Raw genomic sequence first — 19,633 nt, 5'->3', positions numbered from 1 at the left:
CTGGGAACTATAGTTTGTTAAGGGTCCTGGGAATTGTAGCTCTGTGAGGCAGTAGACTACAGTTCCCAGGGTCCTTTGGGGGAAGCAATGTGCTATATGAGTATGGTGTGGGTGCAACCTATTATGTCCCTTCCGAGCCTAAAAGTGAGCCCTCCCTGCTTTTTTGACAATTGACCGACTCTCCGGGGTAGACTAGATTCTCAATCCTTTTGGGGGATTGTTGGTTGCCATCGAAGATCAAACTGTTCTCCGATGGAAGCTATTTGCCTCTGTAGCTGCTCCTGAGACAGCTGGTAGCGTGTTGTAGTGTCACAAGATATGACCACAGGCCCAGGAGATCTCCTGAGGCTGAGCACCCATCTGTCAGAGAAGCTGCAGCTGCCAGTATCCTGCACTGCAGATTCTGCAATGAGTATGTGGATGGATCTTTGATGGGAGAGATCTGAACTGCAGGTGGGGCTGGCAGGTCCGCACTGGGATGCCTCCTCAAGCTACAACATCCCTGCTGAATGGGGGATGCAAACTGATGTAAATAACTGCTGGCTGTTATTCTTTGTTTCTCTCAGGGATGGGAGAGAGAGAGAGAGAGAGTTGGCTTCAAGCAGCCGTGTTCTTGGCTTAGGAACACTCAGGATAACAATGCCTGCGAAGCCCCTGTAATAAAGTGTGCCAATAGTTAGTGCTTTTTCCTTCCTAAACATCCCCTGGAGCTGTTTGCTCCCCAGACATTTTCTACTGGTAGCTCCTTGGTGCAACCTGGACTGGAAAAATGGTGTGCTGCAGTCTTGTACTGTAAATCACAGTGGGAATTGTTTTAGTCGGCGTTTATGGACCAGAACTATAGAAAATGGGTGCTGTGCTAGAGAAGAGTGGAAGGATCCATTTTAGGCAAAGCCTGAATTCTTTTAAGGTCTTTTTCAGCCTATCCCATTTCAGGAAGCATGAATGATCAGGTCTTTCTCATAGTCAAACATATCCAATTTGCACTTTCTGAATCACAAACTGAAACACATCCTTCAAAATTTACCCATGTATGAAGTCTCTTCAGCCAAATAATGTGCACTAAAGATGCATAGAGTAGGGCAAGGGACACATAAAAATGCATCTGTTATTGAAAGTAAGATACAAAATTCCTGTTATATTGGGGAAATGTATCTGCAAATATATGTACATTAGGCAAAATAATACAAAACTATGCATGCTTAGAGAAATTTGTTGATGAATTTTCACGGGGACTTTAAACCAATGTTGAAATGTGGTGAACTGAATTTAAGATTGTAAAAATGAGAAACCGAGAAAGAGAGAGAAACAGAAATTGATTTACTCTTCCCTACTCTTAGCAGATCAGCTTATTCTCAGCAGAACAGCTTTACAGAAACCTGGAAAGTTTGGTGGTTGCTGTACATGATAATCACAGTCTAGCCCTAGTGGGTTGGAATATAAACCACCATGGAATGTAGCCTAGATTATGGCAAATTTTTTTTATTGGCGTGAGATTCAGAGAGATGGCTGGCAGAAAGAAAGGGGAAGGCGGTAACGGTGCTAATTTACTCTTGGCTGTGGAAAGTTTTCTGCTAATTAAACAATTACTGCTGCAAAATGAACTGCAAAATGAGGGGGAATTGTTTCTTAGTGGCCTTGCATAAACGACAATTGGAAAACACTAATTGTCCACACTAAATCATAAGGTTGCAGTGCGCCAGATCAATATCTTTTTGATTCTTTGATTCTGCAAAGAGTTATTTGACTTTTGAACCAATTATCAGAGCTACTTTGTAGCCAGCCTGTTGGAAAGGATGTGGATTTCACGCTAGGAGGTTTCAAACGCTAGGACTGAAAATCTTTGGTTCCCCCCCCTATTTTGAAGCTTCCCAGAAAGATGCCAAACATTCAAGAATTGTATTTTGCACTTCGGTGATGACAACACCTAAGATTACACCCAGTGCAAATCCTACTTAAAGTAAACTCGTTGCAATTAATTGACATGTTGACTTCAGTGGGGTCTGTTCTGAGTAAAACTTTGTTGGAGATAACCTTCAACATTTATGTTAGCATGTGCGGGCATTTGAAGGCACTAGCACATGGGTAGGCAAACTAAGGTCCAGGGGCCAGATCCGGCCCAATCGCCTTCTAAATCCAGCCCGCAGGCAGTCCAGGAATCAGCGTGCTTTTACGTGAGTAGAATGTGTCCTTCTATTTAAAATGCATCTCTGGGTTATTTGTTGGGCATAGCAATTCGTTCATTTCCCCCCTCCAAAATATAGTCTGGCCCCCCACAAGGTCTGAGGAGCAGTGGACCGGCCCCCTGCTGAAAAAGTTTGCTGACCCCTGCACTAGCAGAGCAAAATAATTCTGAAAGATTTCAGTAACTAGGCAGAATATATGTATGGCATTATTGTTGTACATTGTTTTAAATGTTTGCTTTCCTTCTGGGATTGTACCCCCAAGTGTGTTTTATAAGCTGGTCTCTGACCGTAATAAATTATCTATCATCTATCTATCTATCATCTATCTATCTATCTATCTATCTATCTATCTATCTATCATCTATCTATCATCTATCTATCTCTATCTATCTATCTATCATCTATCTATCTATCATCTATCTATCTATCTATCTATCTATCTATCTATCTATCTATCATCTATCTATCTATCATCTATCTATCATCTATCTATCTATCTATCTATCATCTATCTATCTATCTATCTATCTATCTATCTATCTATCTATCATCTATCTATCTATCTATCTATCTATCTATCATCTATCTATCTCTGTCTATCTATCTATCTATCTATCTATCTATCTATCATCTATCTATCTATCATCTATCTATATCTATCTATCTATCATCTATCTATCTATCTATCTATCTATCTATCTATCTATCTATCATCTATCTATCTATCTATCTATCTATCTATCTATCATCTATCTATCATCTATCTATCTATCTATCATCTATCTATCTATCATCTATCTATCTATCTATCTATCTATGGCATTAACGGACAATAGTATAGAAACTGGATCATCAGTGGAACTCCTCCTTTTCCTCTCTGTCCAGGGGTGGTGTTGTTACATGGAGCATGCAGATATATTTAAAGCCCCTTTGTCATTGGTTACTCAGCGCCTGACACCTGAATGGATGTTCAAAGGATGAAAATAGGGACATCCTAAGGAAAAGCAGGGCATTCCAGGATCAAATCAAGCAGGATAGCAGTGAAATAACACGGGGCATGAGAAACCTTTGGCCCTCCAGATGTTGCTGAACTGCAATTCCAATCATCCCTGATCATTGGCCGTGCTTTCTGGGGCTTGTAGTTCAGCAGATTGAACATCCATCAACTCAGTAGTTGGAAACAACTACAGGTTTATTTTAAGAAGCCCCAGGTACTCAAATGCAGTCTTCACAACACCTCATATTATTTCCCTCTATCTGATATTAGTAAAACATGCAGCCCTAGACATGTTTTCTCATTAAGTACAAGTAAATCTCATTAAATACAAGAGGGCTTGCTCCAAAATGAAGTGTGTGTCTGGGGGAATGCAGCTTTAGAGAAGAAAACCAGATTATTATAACGTGAGTGGCAGCAGAAAAAAGGAGAAGCATCAGCCATTATTTAAAAGGAGGCATAATCTTAACTTGAAACCTGAGTGTCAGTAAGACTGGTTCTAAAGATGTATCCTTAGGAAGGATCTTCCACACCCCAAGGTGCTACCTTTATTTCAAGACATGATGAGCTAGGGAGGAAAATTTTGCTTAGTCAACTTTTTTCCTAGTGAACTGACCCAATTTGTTCACCCCAGACTAAAACATGGATTGATACATAATTATCCTTCAGAGCTCCAAATTTTGCAACTTGGTTCTTGACTCAAAAAAAGTACTAACATTTACAAGAAATTGTGTGTTTTAAGAGAAAATGTGTACAATGAGATGAAATATGTAGTTGAATACATGTTTAAATACACTTTTGCATTTCTGTCTAACTACAGTATATCTATATCTAACTATCTATCATCTATCTGTCTGTCTGTCTGTCTGTCTATCTATCTATCTATCTATCATCTATCAATCTATCTATCTATCATCTGTATCATCTCTCTCTCTCTATCAATCATCTATCTATATCTATCACCTATCTGTTTGGTATGGAAACAGGACAGAGCTGGCTTAGGGCTGAACACATGTGAAAATGACATGGATGTGGAAATAGACTTATATATCCTTATCATGAGCCCTCCTAGAACTACAGGTGACAATAACAGTCCCCCAAGCCATGCTAGGAAAAGAACTTTTCAGAAAAGGATCATTTTTTATATGTGCAATTAATTGCTTTGTATATTTTAAAAGTTGTTTTGCAAAATCACTCTAAGGCACTTAATAGGAAATGATTCATAACTGTAATAATAATAATTATTGATAACATCTCAGAGGAAAGGTGAGCATTGCAAGCTCTGAATTCTTCTTTGGATTGTATCAATATGCAATCTGGAGAATTATGGCTTCCCTCCTCTCTCAGTTTTATCTTGTTAAATAAAATGACTCAAAGTCACACCACTGCAATCAATATAGGAGAATTGAAATGCGGGGCAGGGGGAGTTGGGGGAACCCATTCCCCACAGATGACTTGAGGGATGGCGGGCTCCCCACCTTAATTTCCCTCTATGGAATGTTGTGGCTCCATTACATTCAGTGGACATGAATTATGCAGGGGAGGTAAATGTGTTCCATTAGATTGCATGGGGATGGAAACACAGATGCTGTAAGGGGGAAATAGAAGGGTGTCCAGTGCCCATTCCCATGTGAAACCCCTGGGGAGCCCTGGTCACTACCCTCACTCTTGGATCTTGTCCCTGCATCCTCTTTCTGCCATACCGACTAATACAGCAACTTCTCTCCATTTGTTTTTGAAAGGGCCAGGTGGGAAGGGGCTTCAAGGGGTGGGTGAGTTGGAAACGTGCTCTTTCAGAAAAGTTACCAGAACTCCAGCAACTTCTGCCTTAACCCAAGGCGAGCTTCAGAGGACTCACCCACATTTGCTTGCCACAAGCTTCTGGGATTGCGCTCCTTTGTAATTCTGAGCCTGTTTTGTTCTTCTCTTTGTCAGAATCCTTGGCAGGGCATTAATTCCACCCCCACCCCCACCAAACACACACACACACAATCCTGCAGATAGAGATTATCCGATTACTGCTTCATCCTATTATATTCAGTGTCAGGAACAGCAGCCTATTATAGCTTGAAAGGAGAAAAGTGAAGCCTGGCATTGGACTAGTCTCAGCACCTTTGCCATCATTACTGCTAGTACTTTAACTAGCATTGAAGCATAGTTAACATACATATGAGCTGGGGTTCTTCTCTCTGCCCACTCCCTGCTTCACTGTAAGTCCAGCGGTTTATCAGAGGATGCATGTATTATTAGGGAATGCGGTGGAGGAAGTTTGCTACTCTAAGGAAATGCTCCCTTTAATGGATGAGGCCCACAGAAGAGCCTACATGACCCAGCAAGGAGAATAGGAGAGGAAGGGTGATGAGAACTAGCAGAGAGGCAAAAGCGGTGAGCTCATGAGACCAGTCGAGAAAGGAAGCGATCAGGACCATGGACAGAGCACAGTGAAGTGGATGGAGGCAAGCCTAAGGTCCACAACTGTGTCTCCTATATTACTGGTCCACTGAAAAAGTGTTCTTCTCCCAATCTGAATTTGCCCTGGCTTCAGGGTTCTAATAACTTAGTCTTGTGTACAAAGCGGGACATGCAGTAGGAATCCTCAATGGTTCCAAGTTTTTCAAAATAATTTCTGTATTGCATAGAGCAGGGGTGGGGGTGGGCATGGCTCCCCGCCTCCCACCGAAAGCCACATCCCTCAGGGGCAATCTTCTGCAGGCCATGTGCCCCTGGGGGGCAAGGCTGAAAATGATTGGTGGGTGGGTGATAGGGCCAAATGTGGGCAGGGCCATCTCTTTTTCACTATGTGCCACTTCTTTCTTTCTGACACCCTCTTCTCCCTCTTCCTTTCCCCTCCAAGATAGAGGGGGACAGATCAGTCTTGAACTAATTGCTTGCTGAGGCCTTTTGAAATCAGGCCTTCAGCCATAGGTGTACAGTATAGCGTGCACCCACAGATCAGATCAGCCTTTAGCATCTTCATTTATTATGAGTGCATTTGAGGGGGTGGGGAGATTCAACATGAATATGCATATAAGTACATCAAGATTATTTTCGTGCAGTGCTGCACCAATGTGTGGGACCACACAAACAGAATTTTGATGCAATCTCACATATGCTATCATATTAATCTGTTACATGTGTATTTATCCATATTGATAAAACACCAAAGAGAGAGAGAAATCGTGATATGAATGTATATGATGTTCTTTTCTCATTGCTTTTGGTTTTTTGCCACCACACAAAAAAATGGGGAGCATGTGTGCATGAATAACATCTTGAACACTTAGAATACTGTTGCAATTATGCATATTATATATATTGGGATTGAGTTTTTCCCCTTTTTATTTAAATATTGTATGCTTAGCATAATAACTAGGAGCTTAAACTATGAATCAGGAAGCCCCCATTTAAAAACTTTGGTGTATGGGCTGATCTCAGTTGCTATCCTTAAGCAACCTACTATCACAGAATCATAGAAATTGAGCTGGAAGGTACCTTGAAGGCCATTTAGTTCAGACTTGCTGAGTTCTGGTAATCTTGTACCTCTATCATCGTTGGCAGGTAGTGATGGGACAATCTGTCAATTTTAGTTTTTCCTCATTTTCCCCACTCCTAAGTTTTCCTAATTTCTCATGAAAATTTATTCAACGTTTTAGTTCAAAGTTTCCCTAATAGATACATTTTGTGTGTACAGATTTGCCTAATATGCACATATTTTCCGCCGAAAGCATCCCCCCAATATAATGCATATTTGTATATGAATGAATTTCCTTTATTATGGTCAGAGACCAGCATAAGCAAAACATCTAAATAAATAGCAGAACAGTATCTCAAAGCGGATAACTATTAAATTAATTGGGATCAAGAACCAAACGTAGATTAAAACATATACACTGAATACTTGATTAAACATAGATACTGGATGAATAAAAACCGATAAGAAAAATTTAAAGGAGATCAGTTAAAAGAGAACAGCTGTATGGGGCGGGGCTTCAGAAGTGCGGATCTAACAGTATGAGCCTTCTATTTAGGACTGATTTGTAGCATAGGCCATCCTTCAACGAATATCTATCATGGCAGCGCAAAATCTGGCGACTAAATATGTGACTTCTGAGCATCCGTCCTGTAGTAATAGGGAGATGTAGTGTTGTTCTGAACTTATATAGGATGGGCTGGATAAACCTAGCTCGAATGTCTGTGTAATACTGGCAATGAAGAAGGGCATGCTCCGTTGTTTCCTGCTGCCCAGAGCCACAAAGACATTTCCTCTCCTCATATGGTATCTTCCTATAACGGCCTTCCTGTATTGCTGAAGGGAGGGCCTGACAATGGGTCAAGGTGAAAGCCCATATTTGTATATTATTTTCACAAATTTATTCATTCTGTAAAGTAAAGGTAAAGGGACCCCAGACCATTAGTTCCAGGAGTGGCCGACTCTGGGGTTGCGGCGCTCATCTCGCTTTACTGGCCAAGGGAGCCGGCGTACAGCTTCTGGGTCATGTGGCCAGCATGACTAAGCCACTTTGGGCGAACCAGAGCAGTGCACGGAAACGCCGTTTACCTTCCCGCCAGAGCGGTACCTATTTATCTACTTGCACTTTGACGTGCTTTTGAACTGCTAGGTTGGCAGGAGCAGGGACCGAGCAATGGGAGCTCACCCCGTAGTGGGGATTCGAACCGCGACCTTCTGATCGGCAAGTCCTAGGTTCTGTGGTTTAACCCATAGCGCCACCCACGCCCCTTAGCATTCTGTACTGCACTGCAAAAATTCAGAGCACGAGTTTTGAGGGATGGCTGTGTTTCAGTTTCTATGTTTCAGAAAGTGTGAATTAGGCAAGTTTGCCTTCGAATGAGAACCCTACTGACAAGTGTTCTTCTCACCTCTGCATATACATTCAATTACCTCCTCTAATGACAGAGAACCTGCCACCTCCTGAGTCAGTCTGTTCCACTGTCAAGAAGATCTTCACATCAGAAAGTTCCTCTTAATGTTTAGCCAAAATCTACTTCCCTGCTATTTCCACGCATTGATTCTAGACCCGCTCTTTTGAGAAATGGAGAACAATCCTTCTCCATCTTCCTCTTGAGAGCTTTTCAGATAATTTGAAGACCGCTATCATGTCTCTCCTTAATCTTTTCTTCTTCAGCCTGAAAAAAAATTCTTTAAAAAAAACACTCATTTAAAATACAGTGCCCAGAAACTGATACAGTGCTCCAGTGTGGTACAGTGTGGTCTGCCTTGCTGTAGTTTTGACAAAACATAGACTTCTCTTTAGAAAATAACTTGCGATGTTGTATGCATTATCTATTATTGTTCCTCCTATTAAAACACACACACCTCCTCTTTTCACTAAATAGAACTTGAAAAAAAGAGAGCTTTTCTTAACCAGACATCTTTGGAATTCTTAGTTTGGTTCATGCAGATATTTTGAGATGCTTGGAGGTGGAATGGCTTATATAGTCTGCAAAGCTGAAATTGATGTATATATTATTTTTTAAAAGGGAAACAGCTTAAAACAACAACAACAACCAGGAGCTGAAGTGAAGGCAAAATACTCAGAATGTTCCCCCACCCCCAGTTTCTTTATTTTAATAGCTTGAGGACGTATTGAATAAAGAGGCTGGTGCTTAATTGCTGAAGATTATTAGCATATGTTTGTATTTTAAAAGCAACCATCCCGGAGGCCCAGAACAAAGGAAGGTTTTTTTTAGAAGTGTGTGCATATTGGGGATGGACTAAATGTTTTCTTAATTGGATAAGTGAATGTAAAATCTACAGATGAACTATTTTAGGAGTCTTTTGGAAAGAAAGCCACCTGGGAATATAAAATGGGAAGCAATGCTTTTTATCAATCCTCAGACTGCAGACCCCCAAGTGGCTGGATGTGAATTTAGTTGGCTGTGCAGTTCTCAGAAAGTATGGGCATGTTGGCTGTGTTCCAACGCTATGCCAAACCATGGTTTTCAGCCACCACTGAAAAGGCCCTTTTTTGTGATGCCACCTCTGGACTCCCCAAAGGGCCTCAGCTGATGATTACAAGGACTGGGCCAGTTCATATGGGGAGAGAGGGTCCTTGAGGTATTGGTGTCCTGAGCCCAATAAAATGCATATGAGAACAGCAAAAGAGATACGTATTTATGAATATTTAGAGAAACCCAGGGGTGTATCCAATGCTAGTCCCACTCAGAGCAGATTCATTGATGTTAATGGACACATCTACCTTGGGTTTGTCAATTTCAGTGGGTCTACTTTGAGTAAAACCTGGCTGAATCTCTCTCTCTCTCTCTCTCTCTCTCTCACACACACACACACACACACACACACAGAGAGAGAGAGAGAGAGAGAGAGAGAGAGAGAGGGAGGGAGAGTTTAAGACCAATGTGATGTAACACAGGAACTGCTGCAGACCTGGGGTTTTGTTTTGCTTTTCCATTAGAAAACCCAACCTAGCAGGTTGTTTTGAATTATTCTTGTGACCTCAGCCCGGTAACTCTATAGGTCTTCTCTTGTTCAACAATGGGCTTCCTCTGCCCCAGTAAAGGACGGCGGCTTCGTTACCTGACCTACTTGGTCGCCAGCAATGTAGGCTAATTCTCTCTAATCCTGAGCAATTAAGTGGGCAGCAGGAATGCTTGGGTAGCGTGCAAGGAGAGGTTGGTAAGGCAAAAAGAATCAATGTGTCTTCGGAACTGAAAGGCTTCCCTATAGGGAACTTCACTGTTCTATCAGATCTCTGTTAGCTTCCTTACATGAAAGCCTGTGATGCCCAGTGATTAGAGCAGGGGTGGCTAACATATTTTCAGGCCAAACTGTGATGGCAACATGCCAGAGGTGGGTGTTGCCACTGTGTGTACACTTGCCTGCACTCACACAATACTTACAGCACACATATAGAGACCACATAAATAAACACAGGGAAGCAGCCATGCACAAACAAACAAACAAACAAACAAACACATAGCAGTGCTGAGGGCTAGGGAGGCCAGACATACAGACTGGTAGGCAGGCTGACTGCCAGAGGGGGCAGGCCTAGTATTTTTGATCTCCATTACAGTTCAGGAGAAGAAGGCCCTTCTCCTTCTCCAGCATGGTAACAGGGAGGAAGAAGAAAGCTATCAGAAGTCCTTCTTGCCTGTTTCTCTTTCTGGTGCAGTGCTGTTGTGGGAAGATTTTATTCCTCTGGAAACGGGAAGGAGAGCACTTTCCTGTTTCCTGAGATCTTGCAATGGTGCCACACCAGAGGGGCAAGAGGAGTCTTTGCCATGTTAATGAAGGCAAAGACACAGGGTTTTAAGAGGGCTGATGTTGCCTCTATAACATTGTAGTAGGAACACTAAACCCCAGTAAAATAGGATGTATGTGTGCTGTACATCTCCCAGATGTACTACAACCCCCGGAAAACCCCTCACCTCCAGCATGACCACCAGATCTGTTGCTGTCCTGCAACAGCACGGGTGCCATTACACAACAGATGAAACATGTATGAACAGTTTTTCGAACTTCTCTTATTTCTTTATGCTTCCAACGCCCACTTATTTTGATTCAACACCCCCTCACTTGCTGCAGAGGCTACTACCACCCTCCTGGAACATTCCCATGCCCCCCAGGGGGCAATATCACCCACTTTGGGAAACACTACTTTCCCAAAGTAAAGGGACATGGGTGGCGCTGTGGTCTAAACCACAGAGCCCAGGGCTTGCCGATCGGAAGGTTGGCAGTTCGAATCCCCGCGATGGGGTGAACTCCCTTTGCTCAGTCCCAGCTCCTGCCAACTTAGCAGTTCAAAAGCACATCAAAGTGCAAGTAGATAAATAGGTACCGCTCTGCCGGGAAGGTAAACGGCGTTTCCGTGCACTGCTCTGGTTCACCAGAAGCAACTTAGTCATGCTCCCCACATGACCTGGAAGCCGTATGCCAGCTCCCTTGGCCAATAAAGCGAGATGAGCGCCGCAACCCCAGAGTCGTTCGCGACTGGATCTAAGGTCAGGGGTCCCTTTACCTTTACTTTAGACAATATTCCCAGGGTAATTCTGTCTAAGGATGCATTTTAGCTTATCTTCAGATTCCCTGGTCGCTTGCATAAATCTTGCTCAGGGTTTTCTCTGCAGTGCTCAGAACTTGGTGAAGTCAACAGTTCATGAAAAAAAGAAAGTACTGAAAGAGGCATTTCTGTTCAGTTCTGCTTTAGTGTTGCTGGGTTCACAGATACTTGGGAAACTTTGCTTGAATGCAAGGTCCTCCAACTCTGAGGTTGTGAAAGAAGCAGAATCTTTTGAACAGCTGTGCCATATGGATGGTGCACTAAGCTCCCTAATAAATCCATGCTCAAGGTTTAAGTTGCTCGTCTTCCCAGTGACAGGTGGGGGTATGTGTGCCTTGTTTACTCCCCTTCCCTGTGTTTGCCTGCATTCACCCTTGTACCAGAGGCTGATGACTTCTAACTGTGTCCGATTGACACAGTTTTTGCCACATGTAGAGTGCCTCCTCTGATTGACCAATGAAGTTGAAGCAAAGGCCAGTTATATTGAGGGGAGAGAGCTGCAGCATGGTTGTAGAACAATGTTTCCCAAACTTGGGTCTCCAGCTGTTTTTGGACTACAACTCCCATCAACCCTAGCTAGCAACACCAGTGGTCAGGGGTGATGGGAATTGTAGTCCAAAAGCAGCTGGACACCCAGGTTTGGGAAACACTGTTGTTAGAGGATATATGTTGCAAACAAAGGTCCCCTGAGTTGGTCCCTGTCATCTCCAGTTAAAAGAGTCTGAGGGGAAAACTTTTTATTTATTTCATTAAATATATATGCATACTGTTGGAAGTGCAGCAGCAGGGCTCATTCATTTTTTAACTCAGGGGTTAATTGTGTTCTCACTGTTAGTCAGCTACCCAAGATAGGGTGAAGGTGTTGCTTAGCAATCAGTCTGTGTGACTGATCTTTAGTGAGGTAGAACATGGCTGTGTAGATCTCAGAGAGTTTTTCCATGGTGTACTTAGTCAAATGTCTCCCTGCTATATACAAGACCGGAAGTAAGGAAGTAAAAAACCCCAAAAACCTTGTTGTTCCTTTCTACTCAAAATATGCACTGTTTTTCTTCAATTTTGTCAGAATTTATTTGCTCTCTGGACTCCATCTGCACTATTTCAGTGACTTTGCTAACATATACCATCCACTCGTATGAAATATCAAGGCAGTAGACAACAATAATATACAACTACAATAAAACATACAATACCAATACTGTGCACAATAATCACAAAATTACTGGTTCATCTTTTTAAAACAATAATTCATCACATAAAAAAAATCACGTGAGATCTGATAGTTAGCTGTAAGGATCTTCGAAGACATCAAGAAGGGGGTATTGTCATCTGGCTCTTGTGCCATGGAGAGGTCACTTTGGTGCTGCTAACACAGAGAAAACAACATGGGAGGCAGCAGTTATGAGTTCCTGGTCTCTGCAGCCACAGCAGGTGCTGTGATTCTCGATTTCTCATTTTATCACTGCTAAGTTCTGTTGCCCACATTTCTTTTAAAGCCTTCATGAAAATTGTGAAAAGTGCAATTTTCTCCAGATATACACATTTTGCTTGCTGTACGTGTGCTTGCAACAAGTCCTCTTCCCACAAGCCTTTTTTAATATGTCGTTTTCACTAACATGCACCTTTTAAAAAATGCACTTTCCCATAACGGAAACATTTTCCTACGCATTGTTTCATTGGAGAACTGCATCATGCAATCCTGAGAAGTGCAAATTTTGAAGGATCGCTGTCCTGTTTTGAGAAGCAAGCATTAAAAACAGAACCCAGTGCCTCCTCCCTTTCCTATTAACTACCCAATGTGTCTTGCCTAGTACATATGGCAACAGTGTGGTCATGCACACCAAAGATTAACGCAGCACACTGATGAGGTGCTAGAAGACTGATCCCTTGAGAGGTCAATTAGAGAACAGTGGGCCTATCATATTTTATAGCCACGGGCAGCCATGTAGCCCTACTCATTAAGGCTTCAGGAAGTCAATATAGCAAGCGCCTGTCCCTTGCATCATCTCTTCATGGATACAGCTGCATTTGGTATTTAGTTGGATGGCTTGAATTTCAAATCAGCCTCATAGAGAGGGTCACTTTGAGAAGTGATGGGGAGAGCTGCAGCTGGATCATCCTGAAGCAGAGTTCTAATTCTTTCTGAGGATGCAGTGCTTCAGACTGCAGCAAGAACTTTAATAACCCCCCCTCCCAGTTTCATCCAGAAAGGAACTGAATGCAATGAAAAAAACAGAGGATATTTTACAATATTTAAAAGCAAGTTATCATGCCCACCTTTACTAACAGCAACAATGGTGAACCCCACTTTTTTTTTTAATAAACAACCCTGATGACATTGACAGTTTCTTGGACAAGCAGGTCAAAATGGGGACAACATTAAAGAAATATCGGCTAGAAAAAGTAAGATTCAGCTGGTTTACGTGCTTGATCCCTTTCTCTCTTTTGTTTTGAATTGCAGCAGACCGAAAGCTAGCACCCCAGATATTATGGCTTCACTCTAGCCTTTCTCCTTGACATTTGATTTTGGTTTTTGGATATTGTGGGTGTGTCTAACAATAAGACCTAATCAGAGTAGGTTCACTGAGATTCATGGGCCTTCGGTAGTGAATCATAGAATCATAGAATCATAGAATCATAGAGTTGGAAGAGACCACAAGGGCCATCGAGTCCAACCCCCTGCCAAGCAGGAAACACCATCAGAGCACTCCTGACATATGGTTGTCAAGCCTCTGCTTAAAGACCTCCAAAGAAGGAGACTCCACCACACTCCTTGGCAGCAAATTCCACTGTCGAACAGCTCTTACTGTCAGGAAGTTCTTCCTAATGTTTAGGTGGAATCTTCTTTCTTGTAGTTTGGATCCATTGCTCCGTGTCCGCTTCTCTGGAGCAGCAGAAAACAACCTTTCTCCCTCCTCTATGTGACATCCTTTTATATATTTGAACATGGCTATCATATCACCCCTTAACCTCCTCTTCTCCAGGCTAAACATGCCCAGCTCCCTTAGCCGTTCCTCATAAGGCATCGTTTCCAGGCCTTTGACCATTTTGGTTGCCCTCCTCTGGACACGTTCCAGTTTGTCAATGTCCTTCTTGAACTGTGGTGCCCAGAACTGGACACAGTACTCCAGGTGAGGTCTGACCAGAGCAGAATACAGTGGCACTATTACTTCCCTTGATCTAGATGCTATACTCCTATTGATGCAGCCCAGAATTGCATTGGCTTTTTTAGCTGCCGCGTCACACTGTTGGCTCATGTCAAGTTTGTGGTCAACCAAGACTCCTAGATCCTTTTCACATGTAGTGCTCTCAAGCCAGGTGTCACCCATCTTGTATTTGTGCCTCTCATTTTTTTTGCCCAAGTGCAATACTTTACATTTCTCCCTGTTAAAATTCATCTTGTTTGTTTTGGCCCAGTTCTCTAATCTGTCAAGGTCGTTTTGAAGTGTGTTCCTGTCCTCTGGGGTGTTAGCCACCCCTCCCAGTTTGGTGTCATCTGCAAATTTGATCAGGATGCCCTTGAGTCCATCATCCAAGTCGTTGATAAAGATGTTGAATAAGACCGGGCCCAAGACAGAACCCTGTGGCACCCCACTAGTCACTCTTCTCCAGGATGAAGAGGAACCATTGATGAGCACCCTTTGGGTTCGGTCAGTCAGCCAGTTACAAATCCACTGAGTGGTAGCATAGTCAAGACCGCATTTTACCAGCTTCTTTACAAGAATATCATGGGGCACCTTGTCAAATGCCTTGCTGAAATCAAGGTAGGCTACATCCACTGCGTTCCCTTCATCTACCAGGCTTGTAATTCTGTCAAAAAACGAGATCAGGTTAGTCTGACATGACTTATTTTTCAGAAATCCATGCTGACTATTGGTGATCACAGCATTCCTTTCCAGGTGCTCACAGACTGTTTGCTTAATGATCTGCTCCAGAATCTTCCCTGGTATTGATGTCAGACTGACTGGGCGGTAATTATTTGGGTCCTCTCTTTTCCCCTTTTTGAAAATAGGGACAACATTTGCCCTCCTCCAGTCTGCCGGGACTTCGCCTGTTCTCCAGGAATTCTCAAAGATGACTGCCAGTGGTTCTGAAATCACATCTGCCAGTTCTTTTAATACTCTTGGATGCAGTTCATCTGGCCCTGGAGACTTGAATACATCTAGACTAGCCAAGTATTCTTGTACTATCTCCTTAGTTATTCTGGGCTGTGTTTCCTCTGCTGAATCATTTGCTCCAAATTCTTCAGGTCGGGCATTGTTTTCTTTATCGGAGAAGACTGAGGCAAAGAAGGCATTGAGGAGTTCAGCCCTTTCTGTGTCCCCTGTTTGCATTTCACCATCTTCTCCTCTGAGTGACCCCACTGTTTCTTTGTTCTTCCTTTTGCTACGAACATACCCATAAAAGCCTTTTTTGTTGCTTTTAACCTCTCTAGCAAGCCTGAGTTCATTCTGTGCTTTAGCTTTTCTGACTTTGTGTCTACACGTGCTGGCTATTTGTTTGAATTCCTCTTTGGTGGTTTCCCCCCTTTTCCATTTTTTGTACACATCCTTTTTTAATCTTAACTCAGTTAAAAGTTCTTTAGATAGCCACCCTGGCTTCTTTAGGCACCTTCCATGTTTCCGTCTCATTGGTATTGCCTGAAGTTGTGCTTTTACTATCTCCCTCTTAACAAACTCCCAGCCATCATGAACTCCCTTTCCTTTTAGTATTACTGTCCATGGGATCTCACCCAGCACTTCCCTAAGTTTTATGAAGTCGGCTTTCTTAAAGTCGAGAAATTGAGTCCTAGTATGCTTGGCTGCTCCTTTCCGCTGTATAGTAAACTTCAGAAGAGCATGATCACTCGCGCCTAATGATCCTTCCACTTCTACCCCACTAACCAGGTCATCAACATTGGTTAGGACCAGATCTAAAATGGCTGTTCCTCTTGTAGCTTCTCCCACTTTCTGGACAATGAAGTTGTCTGCAAGGCCAGTGAGGAATCTGTTTGACCTTATGCTCTTGGCTGAGTTTGACATCCAACAAATATCCGGGTAATTGAAGTCCCCCATTACTACTATCTCCCTTCCTTTTGCATGCTTGGCCATCTGTTCCAGGAAGGCATCATCTATGTCCTCCGTTTGGCTTGGGGATCTATAGTAAACTCCCACAATGAGGTCACTGTTATTCTTCTCTCCCTTAATTTTGACCCAAATGCTCTCACTTTGGCTTTGAGGTTCTAAATCTTGGATCTCTTCACAGGTATACACATCCCTGACATATAACGCCACTCCTCCTCCTTTCTTGTCTGGTCTGTTTCTCTGAAATAGATTGTATCCCTCCATTATTACATTCCAATCGTGGGACTTATCCCACCAGGTTTCAGTGATGCCTATTATGTCATATTTAGTTTGCTGTACCAAGAGCTCAAGCTCATCTTGTTTATTTCCCATACTTTGCGCATTAGTGTACAGACATTGAAGTCCATTAATCATTCCCCCGTGTCTCTTATTTAAGGATTTTTTCCTCCCACCACTAGGTCTGCGTGCTGTTTGCTCCATTCGGTCTATGACATTTGGATGATCATCTTCATCAATTGATAGACTCCTACCTTCAGGAGCACTGTCTCCCTCCCCCACATTAGTCAGTTTAAAGCCCTCCTGATGAGGTTTCTGAGATTTTTTGCAAAAACATTCCTACCAACCGTTGTGAGGTGCAGCCCATCGCTTGCCAGAAGTCCATCTTCAAGAAACTGCATTCCGTGATCTAAGAATCCAAACCGTTCCTGTTTACACCATTTGCGAAGCCAGTTGTTCACTTCCACTATTTTTCCCTCTCTCCCTGGGCCACGTCGTTCAACTGGGAGGACAGATGAGATGACAATTTGTGCATTTAATTGCTTCAATTTCCTGCCCAGAGCCTCGTAATCTCTTTTGATCTTCTGGAGGCTATTGCTTGCAGTGTCATTGGTTCCCACATGAACCAAGAGGAAGGGGTATTTGTCAGTGGGTTTTATGATTCCTTGCAGTCGTTCAGTTACATCTTGGATCTTAGCCCCGGGGAGACAGCACACTTCCCGAGACATCTTGTCAGGCCCACAGATCACTGCTTCTGTTCCCCTCAGTAGGGAATCCCCTATCACCACTACACGCCTCCTCTTAGGTCTGGTCGGGGTTCTTCCGTGAGCTGTCCGTTCCAAGGTCGCCTGCACATTCCCTGAAGACTGCCTTTGCTGCTCGTCTTCATATACCTGATCGACTGTAATGAGGGAGAGATCCTCAAATGGAGTCTGCTCTTCGTCTTCCATGCTAGGGGAAAGGACCTCAAAGCGATTGCGTATTTCTAAACAATCAGAGCGAACCCTGGGCCTCCTACTTCTTTGAGTCACGTTTCTCCATATATCTGGCTCCTGTGTTGGTGAACTAGCCTCCTTCTCAGGGGAGTCCCCTGTCTCCTCCTTGGTGGAGACGGTGTGCTCTGTTGCTTCCAAGAAGAGCTCCAGCTCTCTAATTCTTTGGAGCGTAGCTACACGTTCCTCCAGTTGCTGGACTTTGTCTTTTAAGAGGGCAATCAACATGCAATTGCTGCAGGTAAAGCTGCCTGCAACCTTTGGCAAGATGGCAAACATTGCGCAGGAACCACAGGCGACTGCAGCTGTTCCCTCACCCTCCATCTTGAGAAGGTGTCGTTGGGGGTGACTACAGCGGTCCTCCATCATAAAAAGTGTGAAGACAGGACAAATAAATCCCCCCAAATAAACCTATATCTCCCCCAACAAACGTTTGAGACTAGCTCCCCTAAATCTAAAAGATGGATCAAACTGCGCGCGCCGCTTTTTGTTCCTTCTTCAGCCGCTGCCCTACAAGCTCTGTAGTTCCTTCTTCAGCCGCTGCCCTACAAGTGATGGCCATTAAATTCAGTTGCCCTACTCTGAGTAGGAATAGCAGAGTGGTGGCTTTTCTGATGCATGCGAGTGGCAGCGTAGGTCAGGCGGGTGAACAATTTTCAGCAATTCCCCCCCCAAAAGCTCAACAACTACTATGGGCAAGTCCCCATTTTCTTTGTTTGGTGTCCCCCAAAATAGGGTGCGTCTTATACACTGGGGTGTGTTATACACGGAAAAATATGGTATTTCATCAGGCAAGGCTTCATCTGCAGACATCTTAGTTTGAAGTGAACTAGGGCTTTCCACACAAAACTTGGGCATTCCAGAAGAAGAAGAAGAAGAAGAAGAAGAAGAAGAAGAAGAAGAAGAAGAAGAAGAAGGAAGTGTTTTGGAGAAACTATTATTTATTATTAAATTTATATCCTGCTACTCCTCCAAAGGAGCCCAGGTGGTAAACATGTCAATACAGTTAAAACTCCTAAAAGCAGTTTTTTAAAAAAAAATAGTGACATTTTGTGTATTTGTAAAGTTAAGAAGCCATATAGATACATACTGTTTCTGCATGTTGGCCAGAAACTCAAGGAGCATAAGCAAAGGTCTCAATCAAGCCTCTATCCCCCCCCCAAAAAAAAACCTGGACTGCACTGCAGGGGGTTGAACTAGATGAACCTAGGAGTCCCTTCCAACTCTACAATTCTATGACAAGGAGGGAGATGTACCATAGGTTTGTACCAGCCCCAGATAAAGGATGCAGCAGAATTGCATCCGCTGTGGCATTGTGTTGCATGCTTCCAGACTGAAGATGAATGGCACTTTTGCATGTCTGTACTAGTTCCACATTAAACCTGTGGGTTTTTAAAAGTCCTCCCAAAATACATATTTAAAAGTGTGCGTTATTGCTGTTTAGATGCATATTTTGATATGTTTAACCTGCCAAGCAATGGCACAGTGTCTCTCAGAATGTGGAGAAGTGCAGTGTTTGGTTGATCATTAAGTTAGTCCAAGAGGTGCAGGTCTTGTCACTGGTTGTAGGAGCATGCAGAGATCAAATTGTTCAAAGCATCTTTACTCCACACACCATTGCTTCTCAAATTAGGAGGCTCCCAATGGAATGTCTACATGCAGGGGCAGTTCATTGTGTTTCACCTCTTTAGGCAAACTGGGAAGTTCTGTCCTCCCATGATGCCACCGCTGCTCCCACCATCACCATACCTGTCACTGCTGTCTATACCGCCCACTCTGCTGCTGTGCTCACCTTGTGCCCTGCCACATCTGCCACTGCCAGAGAAGTGCTGCCACCATTGGTGTTGATTTCAGGTGAGATCTCTCCGATTTTGGGTGAGATCTTGCCCCATATTGATTCTGATGTTGGCACTGCTTCTCTGCCACTGGTGTGTACCCATCGGGCGGGGGTTGTTTGCCAGCTCAAGGGCTTCTGCCGCCTGAGGCAGTGGCCTTATCCTGCCCAATGGCTGGGCCGGCCCTGTCTACGTGTGTGTGGCTGTTGTGCTCTCAAGATCCGCCTGAGGATGCTGTCAAAAGAGGCAAG

This window comes from Podarcis raffonei, chromosome 8, assembly GCF_027172205.1.
Source record: "Podarcis raffonei isolate rPodRaf1 chromosome 8, rPodRaf1.pri, whole genome shotgun sequence".
Taxonomy (NCBI): domain Eukaryota; kingdom Metazoa; phylum Chordata; class Lepidosauria; order Squamata; family Lacertidae; genus Podarcis; species Podarcis raffonei.
This window is presented reverse-complemented; position numbering follows the sequence as displayed.